Consider the following 16,813-nt stretch of genomic DNA (forward strand, 5'->3'; position numbering starts at 1 on the left):
CCCGCGTCTCCTGCATCGGCAGGCGGACTCTCAAGCACTGCGCCACCAGGGAAGCCCACCAAGACTGTCTTGGTCTTCTCCCTGAATGTCTTTTCTAAAGGAATTAAAAAATTAAATTTTGTTCTAAAGCAACGAAAACAAAAAGTTAACATAAGCAAGTGAATATAATTGTCGAAAATGTTATAAATTTTCAACAAGTACAGGGTACCTTGAGAATGTATAATTCTCAAATCTTAGGATTCTACCTAAGAACTAGGGGTGGGGGGGGCTTCCTTAGGGGGGCAGATGAATGAGATACAAGACTCAACAAAATAGGATTTGGTGACTGTTTATGAGGCTAAGAGAGGATCCCCAGGTTTCTGCTAAGCAGCTGGTGGATGGCTGCACCATTTGGCAAAAAAGGCAACAGGAGGAGGAGATTTGAAGTTTTGGATGTGCTGAGGAAACAGCTGGCTATCTGGGTCTAGAGTTCAGAAGCAGCTCTAAGCTAAGGATACATATTGGGAGCTCATAACCTTCCACATGGTAACTGAAGCCACGGGTGTGGGTGAGAAGAGGACCCAGGATGAACGCCTGAAAATTCAGAAATTTAAAGATCAGAAAGAAGGAGGAGCTGCAAAGAAAACAAAATGAAACAGAGAAAGAGGAAGAAAACCCAGGATAGCAGGTAACTGATGAAGTGTCTTCAAAGAGCAGCAGGATCAGATGAGATACTGCTTGAACTTAAACCGCTCTACCCCTTACCAGCAGTTAGTTTTCATTTGCGTTAATTACTTTTCTGATGTTAATTAATTTTAAAGTGAATTAGAGTGAGATTGAGCAGCTTTTCATATAATTAAGGGCCAATAGGCATTTTTTTTTAAAAAGCAATTTAAAAGTTTTTCAGACTCCTGATCTATAAAATATGAAGGGAGACTGTTTTTGTGGGGGGGGGCACTTTTCTTTTGATGGTGTTTTACTTAGATGACTTAGCTTTTCTATAGCCTTCATGTTCTGAAGCATATTGCCATTCCCTAAAAGGAAGATTAAACATTTAAACTTCCCAAACTCAGTGTCTTAAGGTTTGGTACTATTGTTTTTTTCTTTTGCTATAACTCTCAAATCAGTGGAGACCCTCCAGAGACATCACTTAAGACTTCTAGAAATCTGGGTTGAATTTTGGTTAAACCAGCTCTTCCTCCTCCACAGTTTCTCTATGCTGTGCCATACTTAGTCACTGACTTTCCTCACAACCTGTTTTTCAAGGTGCAGTCTTGGCCATGTGTTAAATACCTTACCAAGAGGCTGATTAGCACTACCTGTTCTCATCTCCATTTTCTGGCGATAAGCATGCTACCCACCCACTGCACAGCAAAATGCATGGTTTCAGAAAAAATGTTCTGATGTTTCATTTAATGGTTTCTTCTATACTGGACCAGTTTATTTTTCAAATAAATCTGTATCAAGAAAATCTGGTTAAAACTGACTCCTAATATAGTTCATGGTAATTTACAGTAAAACTTTTTAAAAAGTTTGAACAACTTTGAAAACTACCAAATATCATATAATTAGAAGTTATAATTTATTTCACAGTGTTACTTGAAATTTCATATATTTCAACTCAAACTACCATTATGGAAGTTTTACAAAAAGGCTTTTAACAAAAAGAATTTATTATAAACTACAGAACATGGATTACAATCAAAGGCCAGGGGCTTCCCGGGTGGCGCAGTGGTTGAGAGTCCGCCTGCCGATGCAGGGGACACGGGTTCGTGCCCTGGTCCAGGAAGATCCCACATGCCGCGGAGCGGCTGGGCCCGTGAGCCATGGCCGCTGAGCCTGCACGTCTGGAGCCTGTGCTCCGCAAAAGGAGAGGCCACAACAGTGAGAGGCCTGCGTACCACAAAAAAAATTAATTAATTAATTAAAGGCCAGCAATCTTATTTTACAGCCCCTCTGTATCCTATACTTCAGACTCTACCAAAGCATCAACAGAAATGTATCATCTCTCAGGCCCTCCCACTGAGGTGACTGTTTCCAGAGACGCTGGATTCACGATAAAGAAAGGAGGAATTACTCTACACTCTGAAGTAAAGGAATTCTTACAGAAATGCAAAAAGAAACTACATACACGCATTTGAGACACGCTGAAAGCAGGTTAGCCAAACGCACTAAAAACAGACTTGAAGACTTTGCCAAATAATGTTATTAGTATAGGTCAGCTGTTGAGTTGAAACATTTTATATGGTCATTATGAAAACCATTAATTCTTTAACTACATTCCCCCACGTCTTAATAGACAAAGAGCTACCAGAAAGTTCTCTCATATATAAGGTTATATTTCACACCCTAAGATTTTTAGAACCATGCTGGATTTTAGGAGCTGCTCTACAGTCAAGCATCTATTTCTAGCTGCTTTACCAGCAAGTGCTTAGACACATATCCTGCTAAAAATCATGCCAAACTGAGACACAGAGAGCTCTGTTCTATAACGTGTTCTATGTGTCAGCCTGCCAGCTATACAATGAAAGCATTCTTGTCCACCCAACAAACCAAGCAACTACTATTCCAACCCTGCACACTGACCTAGAATAGCACTTGGCAAACTTTTTGGTCTTGAGACCATCTATACTCTCAAGGACCCTGAGGGCTTTTTTCCTGTGGGTTACAGCTACTGATATTTACAACACTAGAAATTAAAAGTGAGAAAAAATGCTTATTTACTAATTCATTTAAAAATAATAAAACCATTACACTAGCACATAAATTACATTTTATTTTTTTTTTATTATTATTATTTTTTTGCGGTACGTGGGCCTCTCACTGCTGCTGCCTCTCCTGTTGCGGAGCACAGGCTCCAGACGCGCAGGCTCAGCGGTCATGGCTCATGGGCCTAGCCACTCCGCGGCATGTGGGATCTTCCTTGGCCGGGGCACGAACCCGTGTACCCTGCGTCGGCAGGTGGACTTGCAACCACCGCGCCACCAGGGAAGCCCCATAAATTACATTTTTAAAGGAAAGGTAACTATTTTCCAAAACAAAAAATTTAGATGAGGGGGCATCCTATTACATTTTTGCAAACCTCTTTAATTTCTGGCTTAAACAGAAGATAGCCAGATTCTCATAATTGCTCCTGCATTCAATCTGTTGCTATACGTTACTTTAGTTGAACTTTATGGGGGGGAAAATCTGGCCTTACACAGATGTGTAGCTAGAAAAGGGAGGAATATTTCAATAACCTTTTCAGATAACTGAGGATATTCTTCTTTGATACTACACTAAAATTCAACAAGTGGCAATTTCTTAAAGGTTACTTGCAGTGTGGAATCTGAAACCTTATCAGTGAATTAAAAAAAAAACTGTATTACATTAAAATCCCATGGACTATATTATAGTTGAATGGATCTTTTACCCATGGATGATTTTGTAACATCATGCATTGGTCACCAGGAAGACACCAGTCACTGAGTTATGCAGCTCTTCCAGATGTTGTTACATTTCATTACACAATATCTGAAAAACCACATTTGTTAATTTCACTTTTTAAAAAAATTTTTATTTTATTTATTTTTGGCTGCATTGGGTCTTCGTTGCTGTGCATGGGCTTTCTCTAGTTGTGGTGAGCGGCGGATACTCTTCGTTGCAGTGTGCGGTCTTCTCATTGTGGTGGCTTCTCTTGTTGTGGAGCACAGGCTCTAGGCATGCAGGCTTCAGTAGTTGTGGCATGTGGGCTCAATAGTTGAGGCTCACGGGCTCCAGAGCGCAGGCTCAGTAGTTGTGGCACATGGGCTTAGTTGCTCTGCAGCATGTGGGATCTTCCTGGACCAGGGCTCGAACCCATGTCCCCTGCATTGGCAGGCAGATTCTTAACCACTGCGCCGCCAGGGAAGCCCTGTTAATTTCACTCTTGAGGCTAATGATAATGGGCACAAAATTTCCAAAATTCCTATTTTCATGCAAATTTTATCACTGGCAAAAATAACTTTTTTCCCCCTTGAAGTAACAGGCTCACTTCATTCATTTTTGAGAAACTGTCTGCCACACACCCAAGTGTGAATAACTCCATAGTTTGTCCACTAGTCATCCTTCAAGTAAAAATGGAAGTGTCCAAGAAAAAAGTAGCTAGTTCAGCTAGCATTTTAAATGACTGCACAAGTGTTTTTCTTAAGAAAACTAATGGCATTTTATTATATAGCAGAAGTGCTCAATAAGAACTTTTTAAAATTTAATTGAAGTATAGTTGACTTACAATATATTAGTTTCAGGTGTACAACATAGTGATTCAGTATTTTTATAGATCACACACCATACAAAGTTATAAAATATTGACTACACTCCCTTTGCTATACATTACACCTCTGTGACTTATTTATAACTGCCGGTTTGTACATCTTAATTCCCTTCACCTATTTCGCCCTTTTCTCCCCTGTGGTAACCACTAGTTTGTTCTCTGTATCTGTTTGTTTTGTTATATTCATTGTTTGGTTTTTTAGATGCCACATACAGTATTTGTCTTCCTCTGTCTGACTTATTTTACTGAGCAAAACACCCCCAGCAGGTCCATCCTTGCTGTCACAAATGGCAAGATTTCATTCTTTTTTATGGCTGAGTAATATTCCAGTGTGTGTGTCTATGTACACATACACATGCCCCCACATCTTCTTTATCCATTCATCTGTCAGTGGGCACTTAGGTTACTTCACGTCTTGGCTATTGTAAATAATGCTGCTATGACATTAGGGTGCATTGCCTTTTCGAATTAGTGTTTTTGTTTTCTTCAGATAAATACCCAGAAGTGGAACTGCTGGATCATATGATAGTTCTATTTTTAATTTTTTGAGGAACTTCCATACTGTTTTCCATAGTGGCTGCATCAATTTACATTCCCACTGACAGTGCACAAGGGTTCCTTTTTCTCCACATCCTCACCAACTCTTGTTATTTCTTGTCTTTTTTACGATAGCCACTCTGACAGGGGTGAGTGATACCTCACTGTGGTTTTGATTTGTATTTTCCTGATGATTAATGACACTGAGCATCTTTTCATGTGCCTGTTGGCCATCTGTATATCTTCTTCGGAAAAGAAGGTCCTCTGCCCATTTTTTAATCAGGGGCAGAGGACCTTCGTTTTATTAGAAAAAAAAAAGTATGCTCAAGGATTGAGATTTAATAAAAGCAATTTTCACTGCTTTGCTCTAAGTGAAACTGCCTTTCTTTTTTTTTTTAAGCAGTGTGTGCATGGTGGTGAAGAATACAATGATTATTAGTTCAGTGTGGTGCCACTGCATTGATTCATGTTACAGCAGCACAGCAATGGTTTTTTTAAATGCGCCACTGCTTTTCACTGCAAGAAAAACAATGTCAAAATGAAAAAGGCAACTAACTTTATTAGCATTATGAAAATAGTATGACCTTGTAGACTCCCTGAAAGGGTCTGAGTAAACCCCAGTGATCCACAGGGCACAATTTGAGAACTGCTGCCTTATACATTTCCCCACAAGCCCTGGCTATATAAACTGCTAGTATTTTCTCACATGCAATTCTAACACATCACAAAACACCAAGGGTAGCTACAATTTTTTTGTGCTTTGCAAAATACTTGGCTTCAAATACAATATGCAGAAAATGACATATTCCAGGCCTAAGAAATGTTACAATCTTGCTCTTCATGGTGGAATATATTGAAACAGAATTTAATTTGTATTCTTATCAAAAATATTGTCTAGGGCTTCCCTGGTGGCGCAGTGCTTGAGAGTCCGCCTGCCGATGCAGGAGACGCGGGTTCGTGCCCCGTTTCGGGAAGATCCCACATGCCGCGGAGCGGCTGGGCCCGTGAGCCATGGCCACTGAGCCTGCGCGTCCGGAGCCTGTGCTCCGCAAATGGGAGAGGCCACGACAGTGAGAGGCCCGCATAACGCAAGAAAAAAAAAAAAAAATATTGTCTATCATAAGGTCCACAATAATTCTCTTCCACATTTTTTCTTATTTTAAGGGGAAAAAACAAGTATGTATTCTGGGCATAGTAATGGAATAGGTGTCTCATCAAATAAAATTTTAATAAATTAAATCCATGTTTAAGATACAAAAAGACAAAAAGTAAGACAGACATTTAAGAAGGTTACAATCTAGTAAAGACACACTGTACAAGGCGGCAGAATGTAATGTTTAATAGAGAAACAAAGTGCTATGGGACCTAATCAAACTTATAAGCTTTTGCACAGAAAAGGAAACCATAAATAAAATGAAAAGCTAACCTATGGACTAAGTCCCCAGTATAATCAAGGCAGCTATGAAGCAAACACTGCATTTCTTCCTACAAGAGATTACGCGGTGCAAGCTCAGGAGCAAACGTTGGGCTGCTTTCCAAATGTGGGTGGGATGGGGTTTGGGGAACGTGGAATTTAAATATGACCTGTGTTATAGTAGCTGCTTAAAATTTTTTTAGCTGCCTTTTGATGAATTGAGGTATGGAAGTTTGCTGCTGTTTCCTATGTGAAAAGCTGTATCAGTAATCAGAATAGCAATATTTACCTGCAATAGTATTTAGTGCTGAATCAAGGTATCAATTGATGTGATGTGACTAAATAAATCTTAAAATACATATGTAATTGCAATGTTGGTGCTTTTAAAGTTTTAGAAAACCTTCATCTTTAAATGTGGCTCTCTGAAATAAAATTCTACTATAGATGGGATGTTACATTTAACTGTAAAACAAGCTTCTAGCATTTGGTCAAAAATAAATGAAAAGGGTAGCCAAATCAGAAATCACAAACACTTCTTTGTCCTTTTCTTAACATGCAGATCTTAAACACGATTTTTTAAAAATTTAGTTTTTTTTTTCTGTTTTTTTAAATTTAATTTAATTTTTTTTTGCGGTACACGGGCCTCTCACTGCTGTGGCCTCTCCCGTTGCGGAGCACAGGCTCCAGACGCGCAGGCTCAGCGGCCATGGCTCACGGGCCCAGCTGCTCCGCGGCATGTGGGATCTTCCCAGACCGGGGCACGAACCCGTGTCCCCTGCATCGGCAGGCGGACTCTCAACCCCTGCACCACCAGGGAAGCCCTAGTGTTATTTTAAAAATTCAAATAATAAAGAAATGTGAAATGATGAGTCCCATTTTTAATAAAAGTGGGACTATGTGATATATTGGTCTTCAGTCTGCTTCTTCCTGTAACAGTTTTCCATGCTGTTCTTTTAAATTTCTTCATAAACAAAACACAATGACTGTAGGAAAAAAAAAAAAATGTTGAGGGAATTCCCTGATGGGCCAGCGGTTAGGACTCTGCGCTTTCACTGCCGGGGCCCAGGTTCGATCCCTGGTCAGGGAATTAAGATCCTACATGCCACACTGCATGGCCAAAAAAAAAAAGGTTGATTCACCTCACTTGTTTCGGTTAACTTCATCTATAGAAGGGGGTTAATAATGTAAAGTATTTAATACAGCACTTGACACACTACTCAATAAAAGATTGTTGTTATTACTTAGAGGAGAGAGTCACCAGCCTATATATAGCACTATGGGTTGCCACATACCAGGAGTGGACAAACCATGACCTACTGCTATTCCAATAAACAGAGCCAAGCTCATTCATTCAGGTACTGTCTATGGCTGCTCTAGAGCTTCACTGGCAGAGGTGAAAACAGTTAACCCTTGAACAACGTGGGGCTTAGGGGTGCCGGCTTAGAGTTGGCCCTCTGTATCCGAGATTCATCTGTATCTGTGGATTCAACCAACCATGAACCGTGTAATACTGTGGTACTTACTGCTGAGAAAAATCTGCCTTATAAAGTGGGCCCACACAGTTCGAGTGGACCCCCATGTTGTTCAAGGGTCAACTGTAGTGTTTTTTGGTTTGTTTTTTGTTTTTTTGCGCTACGCGGGCCTCTCACTATTGTGGCCTCTCCCGTTGCAGAGCACAGGCTCCGGACGCGCAGGCTCAGTGGCCATGGCTCACGGGCCCAGCCGCTCCGCGGCACGCGGGATCTTCCCGGACCGGGGCACGAACCCGCATCCCCTGCATCGGCAGGCGGACTCTCAACCACTGCGCCACCAGGGAAGCCCTCGACTGTAGCTTTGACAGCGACCATATGACTCACAAAGCTCAAAATATTTACTATCTGACCCTATACAGTAAAAGTATGTCAACCCTTGCTGTTTACTATTGTTACTACACAAGGGTACCTGGCCTAAGTCAGTAACCTCCACCCCAATCACCTTAGAGGTACTAGGTGCTTGCTACCCTGCTCTATCTTCTGCTGGCTTGTGCCCAGGGATGAAGGACTGCCGTTCCCCTAGCTCACCACATCCCCTTGCTTCTGGGTCTGTAAGTAATAAATCTTATGACTATTTCCTTGGTGTTGGGGTATTGAAACTGCACCTTCCATCAAAACGACCCTGTGGATTTCACTTCCCCAAAATGGGAGCTCAGATGCTGAGGAAACTACCTGGGGACTCCGTGTGGGTGGTTTGTGCCCCTCATCCATCGGGTCAAAATCTACATGTTCTTAATTCAACACACCAGCTCCAGCTTCACAACACAGTAGGTGACAAAGTGTGGATTCAAATCCAGACAGTTTGAGCCCAGAGCTCTAAAGTACTCTGTGCTAAATATCTCCCAAAAGCAGATACTCCGCTGTCTGGACAGGTCTCTTCTGTCCTTAGCAATAACAAGAATATTTAATACCTTTTTTTTTTAAGAGATATACCCAAAGAATTAATGACTGAAGTCTAGCTGGAATTAATCCACTATCACGCCTTTAAAAAGGTTCAGATCAAATAACTAACTGTCCAAGGACTCCAAGAGGAGGGGAAAAACCCCAATACAAATATACTGTTAGAAACTTAAACAATAATGAGAAGCCCTGGGTGATTTTACTTGTGAATTTTCTAATTAATCTTGACAAAAAGTGAGACATTCATAAGATGAATGTCCAAATTTTAAAGTCACACTAAGAAAAGACTACTTTTAGTTGGTAGCTATAAAGGATGCTGGACTCTCTTTCTATAGTTGGAGACTTCTGCCACTTGTGAGAATATTTTCAGAGAAAACTGTTGGTTTAGTACGAATCGAACTCCTGTTTACAAACAGAGATTAAATTATGGTGTCTTAAAAGGTTGGGCTATATAAATTCCCCAAAACTTTCAGTTTTCCTCTACACACAGGTGTCGCAAACACCCAGACAAATGTTACCTGGCCTCCCATAAATAATAAACATGAGAATAACCTTTAAAAGGTGAGCAATTCATTAAAAAGTGTCCAAAGCCCTACCTGAAAGGCCTATGAGACAGAGAAATAAAACTGCTGTTATAGTAACAGTAACAGCAACAACAATAGCTAATGCTCTTGGGGCTCTCACTATGTGTTTAGACACTGTACTAGCTGTTTACATCTAACTCATTTTATCTTCACAACATTCCTCTGAAAAAGGCACTATTATTATCAGCTCCAGAGATGAAGATACTGAAGCACAGAGAGATGAACTAATTTGCCCAAGGAGGAATAAGAGCTAGCACACCAACCCAGGTAGTCGGTCTCCAGATCTAGAGGTCACACTCTAAACCATTTCACAATATAGTAGTCACCCCCTTATCCACGGTTTCACTTTCCACAGTTTGCTACCTATGGTCAATTGCAGTCTGAAAATATTAAATGGAAAATTCCATAAATAAAACAATTAATAAGTTTTAAATTGCACATCGTTCTGAATAGTGTGATGAAATCTTGCACCGTCTTTCTCCGTCCTGCCTGGACATGAATCATTTCTTCATCCAGCATATCCACTCTGTATACCTACCCTCCCATTAGTCACTTAACCTTCTCAGTTATCAGATCAACTATCATGGTGTCATAGTACTTGTATTCAAGTAACCCTTATTTTACTTAATAATGGCCCCTAAAGCGCAAGAGTAGTGACATTGCCACAGTAAGATATTCTCTTACTGTGCCTAACTTATAGCAAAATGGTACAGTCACTTTAGCATCAGTTTGACAGTGTCATATAAAGGTAAACAACTTAGCATACTGACCCAAGAGAAATGAAAATATATATCCACACAAAATCCTAAATGTGAATGTTTACAGCAGCTTTATCCAAAATTGCCAAAAACTGGAAACAATCCAAATGTCCATCAACTAGTGAAAGGATAAACAAACTGTAGTACCCTTATACAGTGGAGAACTACTCAGCAACAAACAGATACAAACTACTGAGCAACGCACTATGTATGGATGAATCTCAAATGCATTATGCTCAGAGAAAGAAGGCAGACTCAAAACACTACAAATATATCCCATTTATATGACATTCTAGGAAAGACAAAACTAAAGGGAGAAAAAAGAGACTAATTGCCAGGGGTTGGGGGTGGGAGGAGGGATGATTACAAAAGTGCATAAGGGAACTTTGGGGGGCAATGGAAATGTTCTATTTCTTGACTAAGATGGTCGGTCCAAGACTATGTGTGTTGTCAAAATTCACAGAACTCTACTCCTAAATGAGTGAATTTTACTGTTTGTAAATTATACCTTAAGAAATCTGACTTTTAGAAAAGCAGGGGGAAAAGGGATGACTGGCTGATGTATTAAGAACATATTATGACTTCCCTGGTGGTCTAGAGGTTAAGACTTCACCTTCCAATGCAGGGGGTGCAGGTTCGATCCCTGGTTGGCGAGCTAAGATCCCACGTGCCTCGCGGCCAAAAAAACCAAAACACAGAACAGAAGCAATGTTGTAACAAATTCAATAAAGCCGTTAAAAATGGTCCACATCAAAAAAAAAAAAATCTTAAAAAAAAAAGAACAGATTATAGAAGCAACGTAAGTGTTCAATGACAGATGAATGGATAAAGAAAATGTGGAACATATATATAAAATATATTTCATATAAAAATATATAAAAATAAAATGGACTACTCAGCCATAAAGAAAGAATGAAATGTTGCCATTTGCAACAACATGGATGGACTTGAAGGGTATTATGCTAAGTGAAATAAGTCAGACAGAGAAAGACAAATATTGTATATACCACTTATATGTGGAATCTAAAAAATACAACTAGTGAATATAGCAAAAAAGAAACACAGATATAGAGAACAAACTAGTGGTTAACAGTGGGGAGAGGGAAGGGGAAGAGGGTAGAGGATTAAGAGGCATAAACTACTATGTGTAATATAACTAAGCTACAATGATATATAGTACAACACAGAGAATATAGGAATAGTCAAAAATTTATACTAATTATAAGTGGAATATAACCTTTAAAACTGTGAATCACTATGTTATACACCTAAAACTTACATAATATTATATACGTCAACTATACTAAATAAGTAAATAAATAAATAAATATCAACCTTGTGGGGGAAAAGAACAGATTATAGTGTAGTAACGCAGAAGCAGAGAGAACAGGCTACTGTGATAATTCAGGCACAAGATGACAGATGACAGATGATGGCTGGCACTGGGGTAAAAGTCATGGTAACGGTGAGAAGTGATCTGATTCTAGTTATATTCTGAAGATAAAGCTCTGAAGAATTTCCTGATAGATTGAACATGGAGCACGAGAGAAAGAGGAGCAAAGGATGACTATCATGGTTTTAGCCCGATCAAGTGGAAAGATGGAGCCACCACCAACAGAGATGGGAAGGCTACAGATGGAACAAGTGGGGGGCGGGGAGGAAGGGGGGGTTGGGGAGTGGGGATCAGGAACTCAGTTCTAAGTTCTAGTCTGCTGTAAAATAGAGATTATGCCATTACTTAACTCATAGTTTGTTTTGTTTCTGTAAATATCACTGCATTCTCCATTTCAGTTGGAAGTCCTACTATGCAGACTTTGCTGTGACCCTAGAAGGAAGCCCAGGCATCATATAGTTCTGCTCATTGCAGCTTGATGGGTCTACCAGCTCTCACCCCCAAGTTAAACACGTTCCTCTTTTACAAAAGGGAAAAATGTGTTCACTATCTTTGGCTTCTTTAATCAGGTTCCACTTACACCCCTCTTGAAGAAATTCCTCCATGTTACTATTTCTATATTTCACTCCTTATGTTCAATGTTTATCCCACTAGTTTATGCGAAGGAGAGGTTGTATACTTTGGGAATTCATGTCTGAATCACTTATATTTCTGATACAGCTTTTCCTTCCTATTATGGAGTTTTTCATTCCTACTAGTAAAGTGCGTGCTTAATAGAAAACAAAACAAAACAAAACCTTTTTGTTCTCATTTCTCCCATCTGTTAGCAGTTCCTCCTAAGTTCTGTAGCTCCTGATCCTTTTTGCAGTCTATTCTCTCCTTTACATTGACTATCATTTTAATCTGAGAGTTGAGAAGAAAGAAAAAGCTACTATAGATTCCCACTGAAAGGTTTTCTTCTCTTAAGAGAATGCCAGGGCTGTTTCCTACGGTAGCACTGTCACCTAGAAACCAAAATTCTCAGCTGACATAACATTTCAGGGCTAATCTAATTCCTAGGAAACTACTTGGCACAGTTCAATACATAAAAAACAGCAGTACACTTGCCTTTATACCACCAACAATCTTAACTCTCAAATTGTAAACTCCTAATAGTAATTATAGCTCCTTGGCTTTATTGACCATTTAATATGTGTGGGGTGCTGTGCTATGTGCTTTATTTATTTAACAACTTCATTGGAGTACAATTGCTTTACAATGATGTGTTAGTTTCTGCTTTATAACAGAGTCAATCAGCTATACATATACATATATCCCCATATCTCCTCCCTCTTGCGTCTCCCTCCCACCCTCCCTATCCCACCCCTCCAGGTGCTCACAAAGCACGGAGCTAATCTCCCTGTGCTATGTGGCTGCTTCCCACTAGCTATCGATTTTACATTTGGTAGTGTATATATGTCCATGCCACTCTCTCACTTCGTCCCAGCTTACCCTTCCCCCTCCCCGTGTCCTCAAGTCCATTCTCTACATCTGCATCTTTATTCCTGTCCTGCCCCTGGGTTCTTCAGAACCTTTTTTCTTTTTTCTTAGATTCCACATATACGTGTTAGCATACGGTATCTGTTTTTCTGACTTACTTGCTGTATGACAGACTCTAGGTCCATCCACCTCACTACAAATAACTCAGTTTCGTTTCTTTTTATAGCTGAGTAATATTCCACTGTATATATGTGCCACATCTTCTTTATCCATTCATCTGTTGATGGACACTTAAGTTGCTTCCATGTCCTGGCTATTGTAAATAGAGCTGCAATGAACATTGTGGTACATGACTCTTTTTGAATTATGGTTTTCTCAGGGTATATGCCCAGTAGTGGGATTGCTGGGTCATATGGTTAGTTCTATTTTTAGTTTTTAGTGATGTTGAGCATCCTTTCATGTGTCGGTTGGCAATCTGTATATGTTCTTTGGAGAAATGTCTATTTAGGTCTTCTGCCCATTTTTGGATTGGGTTGTTTGGTTTTTTTGATATTGAGCTGCATGAGCTGCTTCTATATTTTGAAGATTAATCCTCTGTCAGCTGCTTCGTTTGCAAATATTTTCTCCCATTCTGAGGGTTGTCTTTTCATCTTATGTTTTCCTTTGCTGTGCAAAACCTTTTAAGTTTCATTAAGTCCCATTTGTTTATTTTTGTTTTTATTTCCACTTCTCTAGGAGGTGGGTCAAAAAGGATCTTGCTGTGATTTATGTCATAGAGTGTTCTGCCCATCTTTTCCTCTAAGAGTCTGATAGTGTCTGGCCTTACATTTAGGTCTTTAATCCATTTTTAGTTTATTTTTGTGTATGGTGTTAGGGAGTGTTCTAATTTCATTCTTTTACATGTAGCTGTACAGTTTTCCCAGCACCACTTATTGAAGAGGCTGTCTTTTCTCCACTGTATATTCTCGCCTCCTTTAACAAAAATAAGGTGACCGTATATGTGTGCGTTTATCTCTGGGCTTTCTATCCTGTTCCATTGATCTATATTTCTGTTTTTGTACCAGTAACATACTGTCTTGATTACTGTAGTTCTGTAGTATAGTCTGAAGTTCAGGAGCCTGATTTCTCCAGCTCCGTTTTTCTTTCTCAAGATTGCTTTGGCTATTCGGGGTCTTTTGTGTTTCCATACAAATTGTGAAATTTTTTGTCCTAGTTCTGTGAAAAATGCCACTGGTAGTTTGACAGGGATTGCACTGAATCTCTAGACTGCTTTGGGTAGTACAGTCATTTTCACAATGTTGATTCTTCCAATCCAAGAACATGGTATATCTCTCCATCTGCTTATATCGTCTTTAATTTCTTTTATCAGTGTCTTACAGTTTTCTGCATACATGTCTTTTGTCTCCTTAGATAGGTTTACTCCTAGGTATTTTATTCTTTTTGTTGCAATGGCAAATGGGAGTGTTTCCTTAATTTCTCTTTCAGATTTTTCATCATTAGTGTATAGGAATGCCAGAGACTTCTGTGCATTAATTTTGTATCCTGCCACTTTACCAAATTGATTGATTAGCTCTAGTAGTTTTCTGGTAGCATCTTTAGGATGCTCTATGTATAGTATCATGTCGTCTGCAAACAGTGACAGCTTTATTTCTTCTTTTCCGATTTGGATTCCTTTTATTTCTTTTTCTCCTCTGACTGCTGTGGCTAAAACTTCCACAAATGTGTTGAATAATAGTGGTGAGAGTGGACAACCTTGTCTTTTTTCTGATCTTAGTGGAAACGGTTTCAGTTTTTCACCACTGAGAACGACGTTGGCTGTGGGTTTGTCATATATGGCCTTCACTATGTTGAGGTAAGTTCTCTCTATGCCTACTTTCTGCAGGGTTTTTATCATAAATGGGTGTTGAATTTTGTCAAAAGCTTTCTCTGCATCTATTGAGAGGATCATATGGTTTTTCTCCTTCAGTTTGTTAATATGGTTTATCACATTGATTTATTTGCATATATTGAAGAATCCTTGCATTCCTAGGATAAACCCCACTTGATCATGGTATATGATCCTTTTAATGTGCTGTTGGATTCTGTGTGCTAGTATTTTGTTGAGGATTTTTGCATCTATGTTCATCAGTGATATTGGCCTGTAGTTTTCTTTCTTTGTGACATCCTTGTCTGGTTTTGGTATCAGGGTGATGGTGGCCTCGTAGAATGAGTTTGGGAGTGTTCCTCCCTCTGCTCTATTTTGGAAGAGTTTGAGAAGCACAGGTGTTAGCTCTTCTCTAAATGTTTGATAGAATTCGCCTGTGAAGCCATCTGGTCCTGGTCTTTTGTTTGTTGGAAGATTTTTAATCACAGTTTCAATTTCAGTGCTTGTGATTGGTCTGTTCATATTTACTATTTCTTCCTGATTCAGTCTTGGCAGGTTGTGCTTTTCTAAGAATTTGTCCATTTCTTCCAAGTTGTCCATTTTATTGGCATAGAGGTGCTTGTAGTAATCTCTCATGATCCTTTTTCTGCAGTGTCAGTTGTTACGTCTCCTTTTTCATTTCTAATTCTGTTGATTTGAGTCTTCTCCCTTTTTTTCTTGATGCGTCTGGCTAATGGTTAATCAATTTTGTTTATCTTCTCAAAGAACCAGCTTTTAGTTTTACTGACCTTTGCTATCATTTCTTTTATTTATTTTTCACTTATTTCTGATCTGATCTTTATAATTTCTTTCCCTGTGCTAACTTTGGGGGGGGTTTTGTTCTTCTTTCTCTATTGCTTTAGGTGTAAGGTTAGGTTGTTTGAGATTTTTCTTTTCTTGAGGTAGGACTGTATTGCTATTAACTTGCCTCTTAGAACTGCTTTTGCTGCGTCCCATAGGTTTTGGGTCGTCGTATTTTCATTGTCATTTGTTTCTAGGTATTTTTTTATTTCCTCTTTGATTTCTTCAGTGATCTCTTGGTTACACAGTAGCGTAGTTTAGCCTCCATGTGTTTGTACTTTTTACAGTTTTTTTCCTGTAATTGATATCTAGTCTCATAGTGTTGTGGTCGGAAAAGATACCTGATAAGATCTCAATTTTCTTAAATTTACCAAGGCTTGATTTGTGACCCAAGATATGATCTATCCTGGAGAATGTTGCATGAGCACTGAGAAGAAAGTGTATTCTGTTGTTTCTGGATGGAATGTTCTATAAATATCAATTAAGTCCATCTTGTTTAATGTATCATTTAAAGCTTGTGTTTCCTTATTAATTTTCTGTCTGGATGATCTGTCTATTGGTGAAAGTGGGGTGTTAAAGTCTCCTACTATGATTGTGTTACTGTCAATTTCCCCTTTTATGGCTGTTAGCATTTGCCTTATGTATTGAGGTACTCCTATGTTGGATGCATAAATATTTACAATTGTTATATCTTCTTCTTGGATTGATCCCTTGATCATCATGTAGTGTCCTTCTTTGTCTCTCATAATAGTCTTTATTTTAAAGTCTATTTTGTCTGATATGAGAATTGCTACTTCAGCTTTCTTTTGATTTCCATTTGCATGGAATATCTTTTTCCATCCCCTCACTTTCAGTCTGTATGTGTCCCTAGGTCTGAAATGGGTCTCTTGTAGACAGTGTATATATGGGTCTTGTTTTTGTATCCATTCAGCCAGTCTATGTCTTTTGGTTGGAGCATTTAACCCATTTATGTTTAAGGTAGTTATTGATACGTATGTTCCTATTACCATTTTCTTAATTGTTTTGGGTTTGTTATTATAGGTCTTTTCCTTCTCTTGTGTTTCCTGCCTAGAGAAGTTCCTTTAGCATTTGCTGTAAAGCTGGTTTGGTGGTGTTGAATTCTCTTAGCTTTTGCTTGTCTGTAAAGGTTTTAATTTCTCCGTCATATCTGAATGAGATCCTTGCTGGGTAGAGTAATCTTGGTTGTAGGTTTTTCCCTTTCATCACTTTAAATATGTCCTG

The 16,813-nt window shown here is 39.1% G+C and overlaps 1 protein-coding gene and 1 non-coding gene across 2 annotated transcripts in view; one reads left to right on the forward strand and one right to left on the reverse strand.

Annotated features, from left to right (window-relative positions):
- The window catches only part of SPPL3 (signal peptide peptidase like 3), a 122,541-nt gene that overhangs the window by 49,201 nt on the left and 56,527 nt on the right, over window positions 1-16,813 (reverse strand). The gene's annotated exons all lie outside the window — the stretch shown is intronic.
- Window positions 7,237-7,308, forward strand: TRNAE-UUC (transfer RNA glutamic acid (anticodon UUC)). The gene has a single exon. It is a non-coding gene; the product is annotated as a tRNA-Glu (tRNA).

The sequence above is a fragment of the Lipotes vexillifer genome, unplaced genomic scaffold (genome assembly GCF_000442215.2).
Source record: "Lipotes vexillifer unplaced genomic scaffold, Lipotes_vexillifer_v1.1 scaffold236, whole genome shotgun sequence".
Taxonomy (NCBI): Eukaryota; Metazoa; Chordata; class Mammalia; order Artiodactyla; family Lipotidae; genus Lipotes; species Lipotes vexillifer.